The sequence below is a fragment of the Ptychodera flava genome, chromosome 15 (assembly GCF_041260155.1).
Source record: "Ptychodera flava strain L36383 chromosome 15, AS_Pfla_20210202, whole genome shotgun sequence".
NCBI lineage: Eukaryota > Metazoa > Hemichordata > Enteropneusta > Ptychoderidae > Ptychodera > Ptychodera flava.
Genome location: NC_091942.1, coordinates 15,739,409 through 15,762,169, shown reverse-complemented (window position 1 = coordinate 15,762,169; position 22,761 = coordinate 15,739,409). Strand labels below are relative to the sequence as shown.

At 39.3% G+C, this 22,761-nt stretch overlaps 1 protein-coding gene across 2 annotated transcripts in view; it reads right to left on the bottom strand.

The window, feature by feature from the left end:
* The window catches only part of LOC139151313 (ras-related protein Rab-37-like), a 129,436-nt gene that overhangs the window by 89,834 nt on the left and 16,841 nt on the right, over window positions 1-22,761 (bottom strand). The window lies entirely within an intron of this gene.

Below are 22,761 nucleotides of genomic sequence, written 5' to 3'. Positions count from 1 at the left end.
ATGATGAATTTAAGTAAACCTCCCTCTCTAACTCTGAAATTTTGACCATTCCCCACTTAGAAAAGTTAAATACCAATACATGTAATTACAGCAACAGTAAAGACCTTTCAAATCTTGATGTACCCTGCTAGACTATCATCAGTTATCTCATGATGGTTCAAAAAAGGTGAACACATCAAAATGAAATTCAAAGTCACAATAAAATAAAAATATAAAAGATCACGCAGTATCTAATCATATAGTATATTGTTTAATTTGGATGGATATTATGACAGGGTTTTCACTAGGATATCTGACGGGCAGAATTTGAAAGTACAGGGGGAGAACATGAGAGAGGCTTAGGGGGAAGTGTCACAGGGGCTTTCCCCTATCTTACATGGAATTTTTTAAGATATTGATGTGTGCAATGGTGCAGTCTGGTGCAATCTGAGAGTTTTTTAATTTGTTTACTAAGTGAAACTATTAGAATACCCCAAGGGGGGAGAGCACGAGAGGGGGGTTCCCCCTCTCGTATTGGAAATTTTGAGAAATTGATGTGTTTAATGGTGCAATCTGAGAGGAGTTTCAGTTTATTTTGCACTCGGTAAAACTGTTTGAAAATGACATTGAACACTGATATTTTTTACACTTTTTGCATGATCAGTTTTTGAGTCACAATATTCAACAACCAAACAATGACAATACAATTTGTGAAAAACAGTTCTGTTTGCCAGAGACTGAAGACAAATGAATATACAGGAACGGAAGATCTGTGACCTTCTTGTGTCATTTCTCCAGCTGCCAGCTTCTAATGAAAAGCCTGAATATGGTATGTTTGCGATCCGGTGTTTGTGGTCAGAAAAACAAGGCTCACACATTGTATTTCATCATATTTGTTGTTCCTCAATTTTTCATTGTCAAGGTACATCTTTCTAACAAATTCATATTGAGAAAATAATATTGGTTTTAACACTAGTTTATTGACTCCTGTCTTGTGTTTTAAATTTCACAATTTACAGAAGTCAAATAGTCCCCTTTAGATAGTGCCTATGCTATTGAGATATGGCAACAGAAATCCTGAAATATGATTTCTTGGGTCAGAAAATGGAAGGAAAACATTGAGTGTACTGAGGTGTAAAGTAGACCCATGTAGTGCATGCTTATATCATAAGTGCTGGGAAAAGAAACATAAGAATTGCTTGTGGTAAAACATTTGCGCCGGCAAGAATACATGAGAATAAGGTTTCCAAATTTTGCTTATTTCTGGTGCATTGTGACAATTTTTTTTTCTCTTCTGTCTGTTATGACAATTTTTTTTTTCTCAGGCCATGACAGGATCAATTTTTTTTTCTTCTCTCTCACCTGGTGACAAATTTTTTTTTCTCAAAATCCTCCATACCCCCCCAGAAATCAAATGGTTCTCCCCTTACGGAATAAAACTGATGAAAATGTTATCAAACGTACTTTGAGTTAATGTATCTATAACGTCATCATTTGGATGCCGTGGTAGTGAGATACATGTGAGCTTGCAATGCACAAACAATCGAAAAGAAAGTAGGTTTTTTTTCAGATACAATGCACCAAAAAGAGATGATTACAGGTACTTCCTGTGTTTAACGAGCATTCTTTTCAGTTTGGCCGCAGAGAATACAAGAGCAACCGTTCTGTAGTGTACACAGTCTGCAGTTTGACAAGTTATTGATACTCTGATGATTTCAATGAACGCTTCCTTCGCTGATCTTTCGGAATGTCCAATACTTTCATGTGTTAAAGTCATCTTTTGCCTAAAGGGAGAGTGGCTGTAACTTTTGATAATTTCTTTCCATTTGTATGTCGACTTCAAGTTCGAGTTCTTCTCCTCAAAGAATGTTGGAACGCTCACCATTGCGTTTGTCAACAGAGCCTCCATGCATGCAAATTGCACTGGTAACGATGTTCACATAATTTGAATTTATTCTAGTCCCGGGCCACCAACAAAAACAATGCCATCTATACATGTCATGTACAGGCTGAGTTGACAAGCTGAATACCGTGTATCTCAACATGCTTTTGGGAGCAAAACAAGAAATAAACTGTGGTTGACATTAAAGAATAGGGCCGTTCCGAGAAATATGGGAGTCGAGTAAAAATACTGTTGAGCAATAAAATTCAAGCTCGTGTTTTATGTTGTTAGGAGCAAAGATCTTAAACCCAAGTGGTCTGTAAATCAGTCATGATGGTCTTAAATCTCTCTCTCTCTCTCTCTCTCTCTCTCTCTCTCTCTCTCTCTCTCTCTCTCTCTCTCTCTCTCTCTCTCTCTCTCTCTCCGCACCATTGAATGTTAAGATCCAGATTTTTATGAAAAATATACTGGCAAATTTCATTGAACTCTCACATCAATTTTTATGGAGTACAGTTGGCAGACTTTCCGGAAAGGGTGAAAAAGCTCTTTTGAAACCAAATGAGCAATGCAAACAACGCTAATGAAACGCCTATAAATTTACCTGGCCACAAATCATTAGCTCGAATTTCCATCTGTATCTATTGCGGATGTCCCTAAAGCTTAAAATGTGGACCCGCAAATCTTACCGACTCAAGAATTTCGAAAACGTGTAAAAACAAGAAATAGGTACCTGTCCGGTGAACCACTGTCAAAATACCGCGTAAATGTCATTTTGTAATGAACAGGCGACTAAAATATTCACTTTCCCCAAAAAAATTCATCTGGCTTTCGATGCTGGATGAAGCCGGGCCTCTCCGGTATTTCAATTACAACGAAAAGCAATTAACTTACATTCCGGGCAATTACCGATTTCATCAGTACTATTTCGCGAGTAAATCTACTCCGACCTCGTCTCTATGCATCAAGTGTCTCGCCTGGGGCGAAGTTTCCAGTCGACCCTAAATACGACTTTTCTCGTTGGAATTGCTTTGTGCGAATGGAATTTAGTACTCGGGGGGGTCAAAAGTTCAACTCTAGACCGACAGGCATCACGCAAGGATCGTCTGACACTAATCGAATTTTGGCAGAGAGGAACGTTTTATTCAATGACGATTGACATACCATCTTTCCTCTTTTCCGATACGTGCAAAAACCTGTATGATCTGTATATGTTTGTGCTGAGAAGCGTTTCAATTGTAATTGTAAAGCGACTCCCAACACAGTATTTCTATTATAACACGTGGCTTGTCTAAATAACAACACAAATACAACATAACACGTATATTGAACATTCAGTTTTTTATATAAAGGAAAATCATCACTTTATTTGTTTAAAGCTATGAAACGAAGGCGTTCAAACTCCCGTAAAACCATTGGGCAGTCGTTTTAGAAATGGGTCAGCTTGCACTTATCATTAAATTGAGTTACCGATGCCATGCCATGTGAATGACGTCAAAATATCGTTCAGCCAAGGCCAAGTTTATCGATAATTACAGTTTTTTTCCGACGAAGGTCAAAGGTTGGTGGTGTTTTCCTCACTCGCCGCGGCTTACAATTCAAACGTCGATAAAAAGCTGATATCGCCCAACGGCAGCGAATTTTGATGCAGTGTGACCCCTTGGACAATTTTGATGGGTCAATAAGATACCAGCTTGAGTAGCGTTTGACAATCTTTAATGTGCTTTCAATTATAGTGAAGTGCAATACTACTTTTTTTCGAACAGCGCGTGGTTCTTGTCGTTCTAAAGCGAAACTCGGCTGCTAATGATCAGCGGGAGCCTTGTTTTCCTTAAATTTCTGTTGCAGCTAGAGGTAATAAAGTGGAGTGCCCTGCAGCGACTGTCTCACGGGGTCAGTGAATATCTAAAACACGAGCGAAATTACCTTAATTGAAATTCTAATCTCGATAACTGTTATGGCGGTGCATGCTTCGAGTGTTTTTTTGCGAGCGTCCGTTGTGTAATAAGAAAACACTCAGAGATGACTCAGCCCGAGCAGCTCAGTGACGTCACGGATAAATAGTTGGACGTGTGTATGGCTTTTTCATAGAATTTTGATTTTTGCCATATTTCGGTATGTTAGGTTGTGAGAACATTTCAAAAATACTTTGGACCCGTTCCTACGTTACTGGACAGCGCTAAACTATACAGATATTTGGTATAAAACACAGGCATTTTGAGATTCGCAAGATGCTTTCGAAATGTTATTTTGAAACTCATCCATATCGGTTTTGATTGACAATCCGTAGGTGCTTCGGAACTCTTGATGGCAGCAGCAATTTTATTTCCCGATGCATGTAATTTATCAAATTGATATGACGAGTCGTAAAAAACATCTATCCTAATTCAACAGACGCGTCCTACCTTTCCCTAATGATATGCAATATAAAGAAAGCCGTAAAACTGCTAATGTATATTGAAAAAATGACATATCTTGGAGATCTTGAAATCCGGCGCGGAATGTAATTTCTACCGATACATCATGGTTTTGGATGAAAATCTAAGCGATTCTAGAAATGCACTGCAGAAGCGAACGTTCTTCTTCATACGATCAAATTATATAAATGGACTTTCACATTTTCTCTGAGAGCCCTTCATCATTTTGCAGAAGTGCCTGCCGTCAGAGGGTACTAAGTTTTACGACAATGCATGGATCAACTGCTTGCGAGGCAGTCCTGACAACCCGATATTGCTTTCAATTTTGATGTGAGTCTGAGTCTATCGATGTGTAAGTCTCTAGGAAACGGCACAACACACACACACATCCAAATAGCTATTTCAGTGCATCACTCAGTTGAATACAAAACGACTGCGCATTGTGTCCCCATATTTGAACGTGTGCGCAGGTGTCGAGCACTGCCAAGTTTTTCTATATTAACCGACAACTCTTTACGATATTTTACACAGTTTTTACTGGGGATAGCTAAACTATTGTTGTTTGTCACAATATGAACAGTGGCATTTTTATGGTCCTACAAATCGAATTTCGAAGCAATGGAATTATTGGTTTCTGAGGAAATCTTTGATCGGGACCAAAAACAATTCGAAATAATTACTTTTGTCAATTTTCTCACCATCTGAAAATAGCTTGGAAGAGACATATAAAAATTCAGAAAAATCGGAAAAGTCGATCAAAGGATGAGTTGTTAAACAGGTTGAATGAAATAACCCAAGAGGTAAAAAAGCAAAGATATCGCTCAACACGTTATATTTATTCAAATAAACCAATAACCAAATATCAAAGGAATCTGACCAGTTGTTTGATGGTTGGCCATTTTTGTATACCACCTCATATGGATATTTTCGGCGCTAGTATGATTGTAAATTTGAATGAAGTCCCCACGTTACCCAATGTTCGTGACGCGTGAAACACGAAGGCGACGTACGCGTGCAGAGGTACGCGCATAGGGCATGAAATTTACATGCGTGATACGGAGAACGAGCGCCAACTAATCCCACAGCTTTCACTAATGTACATATCAATAGCAAAGGGGAGCTGCACATGTCAGCAATAAGTCACGTGGCATTTCGATGGAAGCAATAATTCTGGCGTTTTCTTCCTGTAGAGGGATAAAAATGAAGCTATCAAAGGCTACCTCGCTACACATCAATAATCGACTGATTGAAGAAGCTATTATATAACGAACAGTTGTCGCTAGACAATAGTTTATTGACTTTAATTAAAACGCTCCGTTAACCACGTTTCCTCTCTGAGAACAGGCTATTTACAAAGTAAAATTGAACACACACACAGAGACTGATAAGAGTAGCTACTTGTCTTGTCAATAATGGATTGATGTTTACAATTTGCATTTCGATATCCATAGAACTGGAAAAATGGCGATTATATGGCGCTGAGCTCCAATCTCGCCAAAGTTGCTGCTGATGTAGAGTTCGTTTTCGCTCAACAACTGGCCAATGTCATCAGTAGGCCAGTACTTGTTGCTAAGTGACTGCCTTTCAAGCCAAAGTTCTCAGACACAGACGAGACGGACGCAAACTGATTTTATGGTCTCCCCCCAGGTATGTAGGGGTATGTCCGTATAAATGGGAACAAAAACTAGACTGAACTTTCGGACCCCATCAAATCCATCCTGCATATGTCAGGGGAATACGTGTACTTTTGAAAACACGTGGCCGGAGGCAAAGAAATAGAAAGCGTCCATCCAGTGTATTGTCAGACTCTGTGGCGTCAATATGTCAATATTGAATCCATCACCCCCTCATTAAAGAAAGAATTTCATACCCAGACCTACCTACCAAGACCTACCTACGTACCTACCCACCTACCTGCCCAGCTGCTTACAGACATTATTACATAGATACATACATAGATATATAGAAACATACATACATAGATAAACTTAGATAAAACACGTGTAGCTATGAAATGGCACTTGAATTTTTAGCATAGATCATTACAGGATAGGTTTTTGGAGTTCCACAGCAATGGAGGCTGAGATGGTCAGTCTCGTACGCGCATTGTTCAACTTCAAATCAGACATACACGTTTCAGACGGCTGCGTGTTCCGCAAAGCGGATCAAACTTACAAATTTGGGATAGGAAGAAAAGGTATGGCGGTGGTAAATAAGTAACGTTAGGGAGCGTTCAGTTATTGCGGCCGGGGCTGGGCCGGAAAAATCCACGGGTGGGGGGGGGGGGGTCACCTTAAGTTTGAAAACTGCAAGGGGGGCGTCATGTATTTTTCAAACAGCTCAGAGAGGGGGGCACTTAACTTTCATAAGTATCCGTCCCGTCAAAAAGCAGTTTCAGTGTTCAGAAATATTCTGGGAGAACAGTGAATCTACATTTCAGTGAAATTCCAAAATCAGATTTCTTTTACACATAATCATCATATGCACCTTTAACCATCATATTCTAATCAAGTACAATTATGTTAATTATTCAACATCTGTATATGCACAAGTATAGCAAGTTTTTCATTGGAAAAAAATTATTCACAATTTTATCATAGACTCCCATGGGATGAACATTTTTGGTGAAATTCTAAAGTCAAATATTTTGTCCACATACCAGTTGTAACAACCCTATTCCAATTAAGTACATTTATGTCAATTATCAAATATCTATAAATGCATATATATAGTTTTGTATTGGAAAAGTATTACATAGTTTTCTCATAGACTACCATGTATAGTGAATCAACATTATCAACAGTTGATTATCAATTAAATCCAAATATCAAAATTTTGTACACACACCCTTGCGCAAAAATATTGCGACCACCCTGTAATTTCTGTCCAGTCCCTTTGAGGGGTAATTTCAAAATGATAACAAGTCAGAAGGGGATATTTTAACATTAACACCTTGTGAGTGTGTAAGGGGGTCCTTTGAAAAAATCTGAGAATCTTTTTTTTGATTCTATCGCCCTCAAGAGGTGTTTGTGTGTGCAGCTTCACTAAAGCAATGTTCAGGGGGGTCATGATATTTTTGTCATCTTAAAAGGGGGGTCATCCATTTTTGGGTGCAATGGGTAGGGGGTTCGCTTATTTTGACTGATGCGCAGGAAGAATTTGCCGGCCCACTCCCAGGCATACTTACTGAACGCTCCCTTACAGCCGTCTAACATCGGCTAAATGTTGAATGGCAATACAGTGAATGTCTTAAAGGGGCAGTCCTCAATCGCTGGTTCTCACACTATTGGTTGTTGACATTTACAGTTTATGTGATTTTAGTCCATCGTTATCTTGTGGAAGTTTGCAAAGTAACTCAATTGGGCAAGAGATAAAGCTAATAAAATTCTGCCCCTTTAAAGGTATGCAGTCACCTATAATCTAAATATGCCCATATATGGTCAAAGGGGCGTTCCTTGGTATTCAAATTGCCCATGTGGGGGCGCTGTTTTTAAAAAGCGGCCACCCGCTTAAAATCTGTGGTTGGTTAGATTTTCTCTTTCCATGGTAACTGAGGCAAAATTGGAACAGGTGACAGTATACCTTTAATGTGATTTAGTTTTAAACTGTGCTGTTATTTTGTAAACATTTCAAACTGTACAATCACACCTTGCGTTTGTTTCGAATGAGGTTCAAAATGTGAAAAATCGCGTGATATTATGTATCTACAGCGTGCTCAATTTATTTGGAGGAAAAGAAAAGGAAGCCAACGAGAAAAGTAATGAACATTAACCGTGGTAAAATGGGTGATTCTTCCTGCCTCTTCCCATCCACGCATTGTGTGAACAGCACAGATTTGTATCCAGCTCTCAGAAACGCGTGTGTTTGACTTGAAGAGTGTCTACTGCGGCATGCCGACAAGTATGTCACCCGAAACGAAATTTACAAACTCAGTGAAAAGATATCACAACGTTGAAAGCGCCACGTTAATCTAGCGTCTCAAATAATTCATGCTCTCGACGAGCAAGCCTCTTTCAACGACCCTTTCTAACCTCGAGTATAGCTTTCAAGTCCCTGTGTTTTACAATATTTTTTGTACTCTTGTAAATGACGGGTTCTCAAGTGGCAGGCGTTTAAAAGCACTTACGAACACTCTTCATACAGAAAGGCATTTCTCAAAGCAGGGGATGACGTTATCGGTGACCCCCTCTGCAACTTTAAAAACGGACTTATTGCATCCTCATGTACGTGATTATTTAGCGCATCTGAGGAACAACATCAGCCAAGCGACTAAAAGAGGAGAAAACTGGATAGATTACGGCGGGTCTAAGTGGAAGCAGTTGCCTGGATACAAGCTAAACGCACAGTTGTGAAGAAAAAAAAGACTAGTCTTCAATGGATTTTGTTGGCATGGATACAAGAAGTGGCATAATAAAATCATAAAAAAACCCCCCAAACGCACATCCTAGGAAGACTTTTGATATCAATTTTCATAAAACTCAGACTTTATTTGTTTCGCCTTTGGCGATCCATCACCGGAAAACACGCAAGGTAGCTCCTAATTGCCATTTTCGCTGACTCGCAATGTGTCGTTTTTAACATTTTACCGAGAGAAAGTCGCCATCATTGGATATTATTTCATTTTCTTGTGTCGCCTGTCTGTTCCATTTAAAGCTGAATGTCCCGCATGAGTCCTAATTTATGTCGTTCTCATACTGTTAGGTCATCAGCGTCGACCAGCCATCCGGTGATTTGTTTCCATACTATTAACTCGCCAGGGAAAGTGTTAACTACTTTGGTTCGGAACAGGAACATGGTGGCTGAGAACAAATGTATAAACATTGCGTTCAGACTGAACCTATGGACAACACTATAAGGCGCCTCGGGGACAGACATTCGGGCTCTTAAATTTGTACACTTCTGTTCTGATTTACCAATTGTGTGGGCTCATTCAAAACTCTTGGAGAAAGCATAATTTTCACCTGCTTAATTTTTCGAAAATCGAAAATTTTATTTTCCCCCATAGAGTTAACGCGGGGATGGCGGCCATTTTGAATTTCAAATGTCGGTGAATGTCAGGTAATATGTTTCTCTGGTGCAATTTCACATGGTAGCAGTGATTTTTATTCTTGATTTGGTAAAAGTATGGTTGAAAGTTTCATTAAGGAAAGTTTGTGAAAAATGTTAAAGTCTTTCACTTTCGAGGCGTGTACTACGTTAAATGCCGCTGCGCTGCGCAGATTTTTATCTCGTAACTAATTTGCCAGGTTTTTATTAAAAGGACAAAGTCGCTCTTTTTTGGGTTTTTTTTGTGAATTTTGTTTGATAGGTTAAGTAGTTCATCCTGATTTGTCCTGTTGCCAACTGTGCACGACCTCAGCTCTGCTTGCAGCCTTACAACATTAAACGTTCAGTGAAACATTTTACGGTCTGTACCAAAAAATAAAATTGAGTGCACAAGTGTTTTATGCATGGTTGAACACACAATGTCACATAAGGTTGGGACCCAGTGCGAGCTTTTGTAATGAAATATTAATTGGCAGTACCTTTCATATAGATAAGAAAAGCAGCTTTCCCTCACATTGTAGCAATGTTCCTTCGTCGCAGGAAAGAAAGTTGGAAAAGGAAAACTCCATTTTGTCTAGAGGTAACGAACTAAACCATTCGTTTGCATTCAGCATAGTGATAATTGTTTGCTCTGCTGCAGTTATGTACCGTCGTTCTTTTTCACACCCAGTGACTTTATGCAAGTATTCCATGTTTACTTGGTTTCACAAAAAGGTAAAAAAACAACGACTTTGTCCCTGATTACTCAGAATTGTCTAGACACGTGACAACGAGAAAAGAAAACGAGACCAAAAGCTGGCAGCGCAGCGTGTGGCTCTCGACTCAAGGAGAATATTCCCTTAGCTTCAAGTGTAATTGTTCAGTGTTGACACACCGCACGGTGCAAAATACTAGAATCACGTTTGGTTTTCATCCTCAGAGCATTCATATTGTACAGGGAAGATTTCTCTAGCACGTACACACACAGTGCTACATTGCTTTTCCGCAATTTTCTCAAGTATCACAATTGCGCGTTGGTCTCCTTGGCTGTTCAAACTGAACGTTCTGCGTCTTCATATCGATTTTCCAGCAAAGGAGATGGCTGTTTTTGTGGAAATTTTCAAGATATATTGTTGACATTCCTGTAGGTTCACAAGAAGACTAGTCGCACCTGTGCTGACAAACTGTACAGGATACATTTTGTGAATGTACAATATAGCCTACGCCTTACAAGATCTGACATGTTTTTGCCAAACAAGTTCATGAACGCGTTTACTTTCAAAACCGTTGCATTCCATGACACAAGACATCCGGTCTCAGAGCAATTTAGACTTAATTTGTTCGGATCTGTCTTTATTTCAAAGCCATATGTAGGCCTAGGCCTACATCCTTCAAGTGGGAAATACCGGCTTAAAGGGCCAATAGCTGTAACTTTTGATGATTTTTACACTATTTTGTTTTACTTTTTGTAATAGTATGAAGAAAATGGATATATTACAAGGGTGTGTTAGTAATCGCGCCAGCGGCTTACTGACTACGCATATGCCGATTCATAATATACTATGCAAGCAACCGGAAGTGTACCCGACTAAATTCATGGGCACCGCCATGTTTTCTGAGTGCTTGTAAATAAACAAATACGAAACGTGCAGAGTATTAATTTTTATCTCGCCATTGATAAAATACATCTCTTTTATTTGCCAGTAAGTAATATTATCCACACTGTCAATGATACAAAACATCTTTACTATCACGCCTTAAAAATAGAAACAGAGAGAAAACTCTCTCTTGCATATGAATGAGGACATACGCAAAGAATGCTGGGATTGAATTTTAGAAAGCGCCCTCTGTGTCAATAACTAGATGCAAAATTGCCAGTTTTAAGACGGGCTGCTAGTTTTCAGCTTGCAATTGGAAGTTGGGCAGTGCAGCAACGACAATGATTGCAAAATACGTCCCTTGTTAAACACTATAGGTTGTATATCATGGTAAAAATTGCCAATCAATGTTCAATAATTTTACAAATGAAATGGAAAATCTACACCTGCAGGGTACCTGGCATCGTGTTCGTGTGTGAACTGTTTTCATCAGAGCGTAAACTGGGCATAGTTGTAGTGGTCGTACAAACGTGTATAGCAAGTAACAAATAATTCTACTTTATCCTTTACTGTTACTAATCATAAATCAATACAAATAAAATTTATGATCTTAATCCCTGGCGCGACACCGAGGGCTGAGCCCTCCATAATATTAGATTTCTATATGAAAAGCAATGGAATTGGCTGATACTGCACCACAATTGGGTTAGTCATCATATTCATCGCGTCATTTAAATCTTCATCGATCAGTAAAATAACATGCAAGGAAGAAATTATAAACAAACAAACAAACAAACAGACAGACAGACAGACAGACAGACAGACAGACAGACAGATAAATTGTATCTGTGAGGAAATACTACTGTATAAACGCGCAGAATTAGGCTCGCAGTCAGGTTTTAAGCCAATCAATCGTGATCTTGACATTTGCCTCCTAGCAAGGACAGTTCCCGACTGTGCAACAGTAATTGTCGACTGACTGTGCATTTAAATTGATTAATTGGCGAGTGTCAGCAGGGAACCGGGACCGGCCAAGCTGGGAATTAGAATCTGTATCACGCCGCCACATGACCCTCGCAAGGGGCTTACCGATAAACTGCACGGTTTAATGCGTCGAATTTGAAACGTGAGAGAACGCGCTGAGCTCAGGGAAACAATTTATGCAGGGGTACAGCACACTACAGTGTAACCATAAACCTCAGTCTTTATCCAGGGTCTATGGTATAACTAATTACTCAAATCCATTATCTCTGAAGGAAGAAGATATGAGTTGTCGTAAAAAATGTGTTGAAAATTAATCGCTCGGCTAATTAAAGATGGCAGTAATATTATTAGAACTAACATATTTTCTATTGAATTCCGTAATTAGCCGATAATCAATCTTTACGTTTAGAAAAGATGTTTCGTTTAAATTTTGAAAGCTTGACATTTTGTTTTAAGAGCTTCTAATTTTGTCGATTTTTATTACGATGCTAAGAAAAGAAGAGCGTTTGATGTTTAAACCTTATCATGAAATTAGACTATTTCCTTATAGTTACGGAAAAAGGTGTACTTATCCAGAGCGATGAAGTGACATTTACGCGCAAATCTGCGACGTTAATAAATCATCATTTCCAGACGTGCTCTTAAAAATCGATCCTCTGTCACTACAAATGTAGGCAAGGTACGAACCCCGTAGTTACAACTCCTGCGATACTGAGAAGAATAATTGACCGAAGTACTGCAGGTGAAGATAAAAATGTAACAATTTTTTGTCTTTTCTGACAGCATCCATTACTCTAATCTAGGATTTTCTACCTTTGTGTTTTCTTTAAATAACTCTCTTAACGTCTGTTTTGTGAATTTCCACTAACGATAAGGAGAAATTATAATCTCTCTCAAAAGCATCTCGCGCGTAAATAACCGCTACCCGTATTGCCTGAATTATTGATATCTGTTAGGGGCCGTGGATAATTAAAACATGCGCACGGTAAACGAAACTAAGTGCGTTTGGCCTCAACCCCCCTCCCCGAAACGAAAGTTTGGAAGTGCGAAAATTCAACCAAGCCTCATTCTGTATCTGCATCCAACAATCGGTAATTACGTCGCTATGAAATCACGCATACTCTACTGACCGTCCCCTTCCCCTGCATACCGCCTCTTAAATCAATCTCTGTTCAGCGCCAACTCAACAAAGACGCAACCAATAGAATAAAATGAAACTGTGTATTCAAAATGATTGTTACGATATTTTACTCGTGCACTGATCATCACAAGTATGTCTGAAGAATGCTGGTGTAGCGCCGGTGCCATACTGGCTTGGTACACGCCTAACAATGTAGCTATATTTTGCAATACAGAAAAACGTGACCGAGATGTTGCGATAGGAAAACTTGGTTGTGGTGCGATTTTTGCGCACGGTAATCGAAATACAGCCAAACCCTCCTCCGCCTAAACACAGAAGTTGCGTTTACTGTGCGCGTGTTTTAATTATCCACGGCCCCTTAGTGCGGAAAAAAAAAACGAATTTAGGTCATACATCTTCTGCGCCTATACACTTATTCGTTCGTTCATTTCTATTGGACGAGAACTTCCTTGGAATTCGCCCTAGAACCGTGAGCGCGGAGACTGAAGATAGACGTGAAAAACCAACTGTCAACACGTTGTTTTTCGGGAGCAGTTTTGGTCAATACTTACGATCATAATGCCGCAAACCCTTCTATTTTGATATTAACTGGTCGAAATCATTTTGAAAAAGGGTATTAGATTGTCTAAGATCTTTTGCGGTTTCAGTGATAAGGGTGTCCGTATCACGTTTACCAATGATGAAGACGTTAAATTATCACTATACAATCTAGCATGGGATCTAGTACGAATTTGATAATGCCACCTATTCGGCACAGTTTGGCAGTTTTAGCGCACAGCAACAGTCGAAGGTGTTGCCTCAATTTGTATGTGTAACTATTGCCTGTACTCTGGTTAAAGAAGAACGATGTAGTGTTTCCAAAGCGAACGTAACTTGTAGATAGAAATTATATACGCAAACAGATATACATCGATAATAATCGAAGTATATCCGGCATTTGACATCTAGGGACAAACCATTCAAGATATCATGGTCAATCCAAGCAGTTACTCCATTGTGTCAAAGAAATGCAATTTTTGTCTAACAGATATTAATAATCAATTCAGATAAGTCCAACCTGTTAAACAAGCGTTCTGAGTTGATCTGCAAAAGCCCACACAAAAACAAGTTTTACTTGTCCAATTTCCATAAAAATATTTTGACCGTACTTGATACTTATATGTAAGCGCCTGGAGAAAATTCAGACAAAAAATCTACCTATCAGATGACGATCGAGTGAATGCGTAAAATTTTAGCAACAGGCACCAAGCATATTTGATTGGTTCTCATTTTTAATGTAATATTGCTCTGCAATCCAGCGTAGAGCGCTGTACCCATATTGAGAAGGTACAAGCAACTTTTGGTACATCCGTTATATACATACATATACATACATACATACATACATACATACATACATACACACACACACACACACATATATATATATATATATATATATATATATATATATATATATATATATATATATATATATATATATATATAATCAAAAATGCCCTGGGTATAATCACATATATAGTTACTAATAATTACTACGTTCTTGTCATATTTTGTGAGTCTTTACAATTTGTCCGTTAATTGCAATAGAATCGTTTATCGCCGAAGATGCGCATGCTTACACGGTGCCTTTCGTAATTAATAGGCATAATAGATTATGTAGGCCCTAATTGTTCCAGGTACGTATAAAAACAAGTTCAGAATTGGGTAGGTTCTGAAAAGCCGGCTATCATTGGGATATGGCATCGATAATTAATCTCTTAACAGTCAATGCACTGGGTTAAACATCAAAACTTTTCTGTTCAGCAAAGCATACTGAACAACTCTGACTCTATAAAGCGCCATTGAACACAGCTGCATTTCGGAGTTTGGCACTATAGATATCCATTTGATTGATTGATTGATTAACTGATATATAAAAATTTAAAGATAAGATTGTAATCGAGAGGTGGTCTGTGTAAATAGGTCAGATTTTTCTATTGCTTCCTATTTTTACTCCGATAGCTACACTTACCGATATTAAAAATCCTGTTTAGGTTTGTGGAAAGGAAAATAAATTTATCTTTTGAGATCTTGGGCATTATTTTAGATGGCGGATTTTATAGAGCGTTTTAATTACAGTAACTACTTATAGTGAACAGCAGTTACTCAAGAGAACCCTTGGGCTTTTGAAACTTTAAGTTTAATTCTTGATATTCCGTATAATTCCTTTTTATGGTCTCTTATATCACTTTTACGGCAATGAACTAGCTATAAATTTTCCTTATAGCTTTAAGTGTTATGAATGTTATGGCATCGATAATTGATCTCTAAAAAGTGAATGCACTTTTACGCGCCAATGAATGCACTTTTACGCGGGCAATGTATAATCGTATATGCCAGAGGACATCGCGGATGGAGTTGAACTTCGACATGCCAATGTGAGGAACACTTGCTGTTGGGATACCACAATTTGTGACGTCAGCGGCGACCTTTCAATCAACGTTTAGAGAACTATTTTTATGTGAAGAGGATTGGCGGGCAGTATCAATGTATGAAGATTACACCAAAGTCGACCGCATCACGCACCTTAATATTGATAACCATTTTACGAGACAATGATTTGCCAATCACAAGATCCTCTTCGTGGCTCTGTCATAAAATAATAAAAGTGTTGGCGTAAAACAGCCTTACACAGTTACATTTCCCGCCGCTTTGCGTTCGAATTGCCGACCGTTTTCCGAACTCTTCTCGGTTGATCGTCATGAAAGTGAGTCGTTTTATTAATCGTAAACTTTCTCTAATGATGATAAAAAGTAATGGGATCAACATTTATGACAAAATGACTTGGCAAAATCCCCGGTCACTGGCTAGTTGTCACAGACGCGGCTGTGTCACTTGCGACATAACATTAACAGCAACAGGCGCTCGATGGCATACTTGACAAACTGCGCTTCGATTGTACCGCTCCGAGTAAAGAGCGATAAAAGTACTGAAGTGACATAACAGCGTATATTGAATCAAGACGAACGATCCGATCTTGTCGTTAAAGATCGCAAAACAAAGAAAAAAAGTCTGAACATGGGAATTTTACGGTTTATAAACTGTACCGGACAGGTACCGCTAGACTTAATTGCCGGGAGGCAATCACTGGGAAACAACGGACTCAACAGCGTCACCATCAATCGTATGTCACCATCAATTGCTATAGTATATGGCGATTTCAGACTCGTTAGAATCATGATCATGGGATGTCAAGTTATAAGATCACCTCTGGGCAAGAATCAATTCAATTCTTGTTGACCTCGCTACCGATTGATGACATCTGATATGATCTGAGGCAAGCATAATTTTAGTCGATGAATTTTCAAATGAAATATTCGCTGGACATAGAATAGAATATCCCCCCTCCATGCACCCAATCTTGGAACCATTGTGATTTATTGGAACACTTGATGAGACATTATACCGCAATAACGATCATAAATACCACACAATTGAGTGGCGTGTCCCGCCGGGCAGGCTACAAACGGAGCCGTAGTGTGTCGCTGTCGTAGCATTAGCAGGAAAATATTCACTGAAATATTGATCGATCGCCCGTTGACTGAATCAAGCAATGATTGAATCTAGTGGGTCCATGCCACTCTACACTCCTAAAAGAAATGCAATTTACGCGCCAGAATTCACCCTTGATATATGACTCTCATTTCGAGGCTCATTTCAAACAATGTCACTGCCCTCGTTTCATCACGCATGGCCGCCCGTCGTCGCACACACACAGAAGCTGGGCCTTATATGAATTGACGAGCAAAGCAGATAGTTTAAAGAGATCCTATACATTGTAAGATGCGCAGGATAGAGGAGTCAATATTTGTCTCCGGAGATTATTTGCGAATCTTAATAGGACAGCCAGAGAAAATGCCCGATAAAAAGAGGAAATTAAATTGAATATCAGACTAATAGACATACGGGTGGAAGACGCTCTGTCCCTCTGCACGTGAACACCCATGCTTTCTGAGCACCACCATCGTCGGTTTACGATCGATAAATGGAAAATATTCATTTCATTTCCGAGTCTTTGTCATTTCCCGTCACCATGACACTTTCAGGGGATGTAAACGAGCTGCATCTAACTACTGTTTTTTATAAATAGGAGTTACGTTCAATTCCTGTTAGATGTCTCCTGTCTCAACGAGGCTCAGATTTAATTTCAGTGACATTTGCCAATCATAGAATGCGCAGATGTGTCCAGTAATCGGTGGGCGTGGCTTGCATAATGAACGTTATATAGCATTATTGACGATTTCAAGGTTTATGTTTTAGAGTTGTTAAAATGTTTTAGTTATTAGGCCTTTATGCTCAGATATCGATTACTTCAATACGCAGGCTCAGTAATCTTCTAACGTCAAGTAAAATACTAGGCGAATTATTGTGCGATGCAAGATTCAGAACGGGTGAGAGTTCGATGGGTCTGTATTGCATATCTGAGATTAATTTGCATATTAATCACAGTTTTGCATACTTTTGTATTGGTGGTTGTTTCACTTCAGTAAGGTTGTGTGAGATTAAAGGATATTCTTAGATAAAACGTTTACCAGTTTACAGAGGGCAAAAGATTCGGTGTCTCATTTCACGCCGTTGTAAATGTAATTTGATAATTTCCAACTATATTAATACCCTTTAAAATACTACTGACTATCCGACTGTAGGCCGGATAGTGAATAGATTCGCCTATTCCCTATTCACTGTCTAGGCTTGCCTATCTATAAATACTCCCTATTCAGTATTCGTTTTGCGTTCAACAGAACGACAAAGGGCACATAACTATTCGTCTTTGTAACCGTTAAATATTTATTTTGGAAAATACACTTCTGCGGGGAATCAAGACCTGACCTTTGTTTTACAGACTTTGGGCGGCAAGGCAAAGGAGACTAGCAAACAACAAATGATTTCAAAAGTGGACTAGTATATTTCTGGGTGCGCAAAATTGCTGTAGGCCTACGAACATATTATAGAAAAATTAATGATTATTTTTACCCCTCTGTATAGAAGGACCGTTCTTTTACCGAGTTTTGTTGGTGTGTGTGATTTGCATATGCAATCAATGTTGTCATATTTGACAAAATAATCACAGTGAGGCCGAAATAAAGTCCCACGCGGTTGGAATTGCAAATATTCTGAACGGTAGGCGTTTTACATTTACACTTCAATGCGCATGTTGGAGTGCGTATACTTGAATCTCGTTATTTCAGTTCCTAGGTCTTGCACGTTAATAACGAGTACGCTCTCTCTGATCAAATTAATGTTCACTCACCTGTAACGTTGATTTAGACATTACAGGAAATTGTCGTGAGAACTAGATAAAGAATTTTGATATAGAAATAGCACGATATTTAGTTCCTATTTTGAGCTATGGATTACGCGGGAGGTTGTTTTGTACAGACCAACCATGCTCAAGGCTAATAATTTCTTTTCGGTCTTTGTAACAAGTGTGATCAAAAGTGTTTAATAAGTTTGTCAAAATCAACGAGGGTTAAAATACCTCAATATTAAAAACGGATCGTATGACGATCTGCATTCAAAAAGTTACATTTCACCATAGGGGATAGCCTATGTGTCCGTCCCCAGGGGTGGGTAGGTGTTTTGTTGTGTTACTAATAAAGGTTTATTATACCAAACTTTGGTGTTTTGGTCTTGCACTGCCTTTGACAATCTTGGGTAAACGTTTTATCAGCATGCTGCATCTATTATCTGACCAGTTCGATTGCCTAATTCGCCAAAGCAAGCAAGGTGGTAATTTAGTCTATTATCTGATAAGTTTGGGTGCCTAATTTGCCAAAGTAAGCAAGGGTAAATTACTAATCTGTGGACGCTGTCACCAGATTATCACCGGATTAACTTTGACAAAGTCAATAACGAGCGCACCAGCAAGGTATAAATGAAGAAAGGGGAGAAACTCTCAAAAGCTGTGTCCACAGAAACCTATTTTATAATAATCAATTCCCAATTTTACGAACGCCAACAGTTTTCTGATATGTTCAAACGGGGACAGGCCTATTTATGACTTCGTTGGTTGCTTCTTTGAGCAGCAAAACGCTAATCGAAGCCGTGAAGCCAGCGTCCCGATGTGGTCCGTCAGACCGGAAGCCGGAACTAGAAATCTTTGACCTTGACATTGTTGAATTTAAGCTCACATGATCGACACTGGTTAACGAAATACCCAAGATGCTTTTAAATGTTTGATTCGAGGGTCAAGCTCATCGATGTTTATAAACACGGACATGACAATTTATATGCTTTTGACGACAGCTGGTCATCGTTTCAGAGAAGAAACTCACCGCTAGTTGCATAAAAACTGACTAGTCGGCAAAAGTATTTTCATGCCTAATATCCTCATTCGATTCAAGACGAGAGGTTTTGTAGAACTGCGAAGACACATTGAAAACACAGTAGTACTCAACCAGGTTGATCTATACGTTGGGGAGATATTGATGTCACAGACTTGTCGAACGAAAAAAACGGGGACGTTTAGGCCATAGCAAAGACGATTTATCAGTCAGTTGAATAAAACGAATTTGTTTTTGGACATCATATGTTTTTTATGTCAGTTTTTGAACTCGCGTGAAACCCTTCGTAACTATATATAACAATATATATAAACAAAAACTTTTGGACATATCTTTTTGTGTCAACGTTTTGACACGCTGTTCTAATGCATGAGATAGCACACTGTATGTCTGACTCTCGGGAAACACTTCTTGCGCCGCTGTCGAACTCAGTCGCACAATCGCGGGGTCTTTCCCTCGCACATTCGCTTTCCAGCTTTACAGTGAAGGATGTTAGACTTAGTTTATGCAATCCAACATCATCTGGCCACTAGCTCGCCTTCATATGCGGGACTGTGCTGGGAGTTCACTACAATTTGACGTACGGTTCGTCGATTGACAAACTGGAATCACAGAGATATGTACATCGAACACAAATGCGGATGCACTGTCTTTTGCGCCTCCGTCGGACTCAGTCGGTATGTCTTTCACTTGCACGTCAGCTTTCCCGAAAACGTGTTTTTGATAATGTATAAAAACAACTTGACAGTGAAGGATGTAACTTTACAGTGAACGATGTAAACCTTCAAAGTTAAAAATACTCTTGTCGATTTGATATGCGAAGACACATTGATGACCAGTTATTCTCAAATCCAGTGAACATCATTCTACGACACTAATCGATTATGTTTTTTGAGAACGTCCTGAGAACCTGACTGTGACCCTTGTTTGATGCGTTAAGTAGTTGAGTATAAGGATTGATAAATAAATGTTACTATATACACAGATTCACACGACTGAAGTCTCATGTTTTTAGTAGCTCACTGACGGTAATGGCCGAGAGGGCGAAAGTATCAGACCCACGGGAGTATAAGCAGTACGCAGTATATTACATGCTTTCTGAGAAAGAAAAGCCGGTTTCCTTAGCTACTATACAAAATCCGGTTTTGACTAATCTTCCCGCCATTTCCGAGAATAACTTTCGAGCTGCGTAGCTAGTAATGTTGAAGTCAAGATATCCGAATCGTTCGTGTTCGAAATGCTTCTTGATTTGTAGAGAGAACACTCGACTCTTCTTGTTTTTGTTTTTAGTCAGCACATGGAGTCAATTGAAAAATTCAAAGCAAAATACCGCGGTGTATAAAATCTGCAGGCACGGCCGCAGTCACCAACCGACAACCCTGCTTGTATTGTAGAGCACACAACCGGTCGTATGTAAAACATGTCTTGTTTTGTTATTTAAAAAATGACTGATACGAAAGTGTACGTATTGCAAGAACGCAGTTGATAAACTGAACAAGTTGAAGGCGAACGCGAAGGTCGAGTTAATAAAGCATTTTCCGTTCTTGTTCTTGACTAACACGGAATTGTTCAGTATACCCATGAAGTCTGATTCAGTTCGATGCGGTGTTAAGCACGTCGACCAACGTGGTTTTTGCCGGGCCAGCCGGAAGAGTATACACACCTCCGATACGTTAGCTAGGTGTGTTGAACCATGGAGGTAGCACAGGCGACCCAATAAGTACTACTGAGTTTTTCAGTGTTTTCTCTATCATTTTCTCTTCTTTCTTCATGCTCTGAATGATCGGAATAAATAAAATAAATGGTTTATATAACGTAACCTAGCCTCTGTAACTCTTTATTTATTTTACACTCCATTACAAGGACGTATATCTCTCATACACACATGCTGTAATTAATTAGTCAACACAACTAATTATGCTAATCCGTGGACTTATCAGGGATTTTACAGGTTGGTCAACATCGCGAAAGATAGGAATGGTTACTAAAACGGGAAGGTAAGAAGCTCTCCTGAAATGTGTCCAGAAATTACCAAATTGCGGCCAGTCATGACCATTTATCCAAAATCTACTGCAGCCAGTGTATTTCGATGGCCGAGGGGAGCCAGCTACTCTTATTTCAAACGTTTAAATGGTCGCGAACAGTGCAATCCCTGCCAGTGCCTTGCCTGCAGTTCATGGCATGAGGACGTCCGTAAAGCAGGAAGTCGGAAGTTGAAACCTTTGACCTTTACGTTGTTTATATGTGGGCAAACTTGTAAACATATTTCCCAGGGACAAGCCTGATTTTGACTAGGGTCAAAGTTCGTGTGGTTAAGCGTGGTTCTCTCAATCGGGTGGTGTTGCTAAGGTTTTGTCTGCCCACCGTCCGTGGGTGGAGGGACGGTGGTCTGCCTAATGTCTGCTGTGCGTTCTCGATAATTTTGCTGTATTTTTTCTCACAAACATTGGAAATTCGTTTAAGTTTTAAGAAACATTTCGTTCATGTAAGGAAATCATATAGCAAGTACTTCTTGCGCTGGTGCAAACTCTACGAAATATTATGATATCAACGATGTTTTCCATGATAGTTTACAAGGTTTCTTGTCTAAATTCGCGGAAATCATCAAGAATATCTAAAAAATACTACACGTATTATTACTACATTTTGTATGTGTAGAGGTGTTGTTTGCCGTTCCGAACGTATGTTCTACACGTACGCCACGTATGGTTATCACTGATCAGCTGACGATGGAACGTAATTACGTGTAACTAAACTTCTCCATAACGATATGTTACCGGCAGACATGGAGATAATAGCGAGTGAATAGAAATGACGGTGACTGGTTTAAAAAATTCACAGTGCTGGTAAAAATTCTCACAGGCTTCTTAACGTAGTGGCCGACATCATCGGTGATGTCAGTTTGTGTTTCGATGTTGCGAGGTCACCGCTCAGGTGACTTTAGAGACGGGCTACGTACACTGAGCCTCGTCAATCGCTTACAAGTACGCCAGAAAAAGAACGGTCTGCGAGTAGCCATGTCGGAAAAAGCTGGAAAAACGGCGATAGCTTGGTGATTTTCGAGCGGATTTCTGGTAGTGGTAGGCTCCTAATAACCATGTTGTCGATGAGTGTTGGCAATTTGGGTGGAAAATATGGACCCAAAGCTAGCCTAACAGTATAAACGAAGTTTTATAGCCCGTGCGCCGCTTCTTTCGGGAATTTTGTGCACTAACACTGCATAAGGCACGATTGAAAATCGATGAATTCCTTAGACTAGTAGCGACCATGGAGCTAGAAACTAGCTCTATGTAGCGACCAACTCTCTTTTACTATGCGAAAAAAGTAACCGGCGACATTAACTCTTTGACGCCGTACAGTCATTCTAGTCATGAGCTTGGTTGCTACCGTACACCAGAAAATAACCGACTTT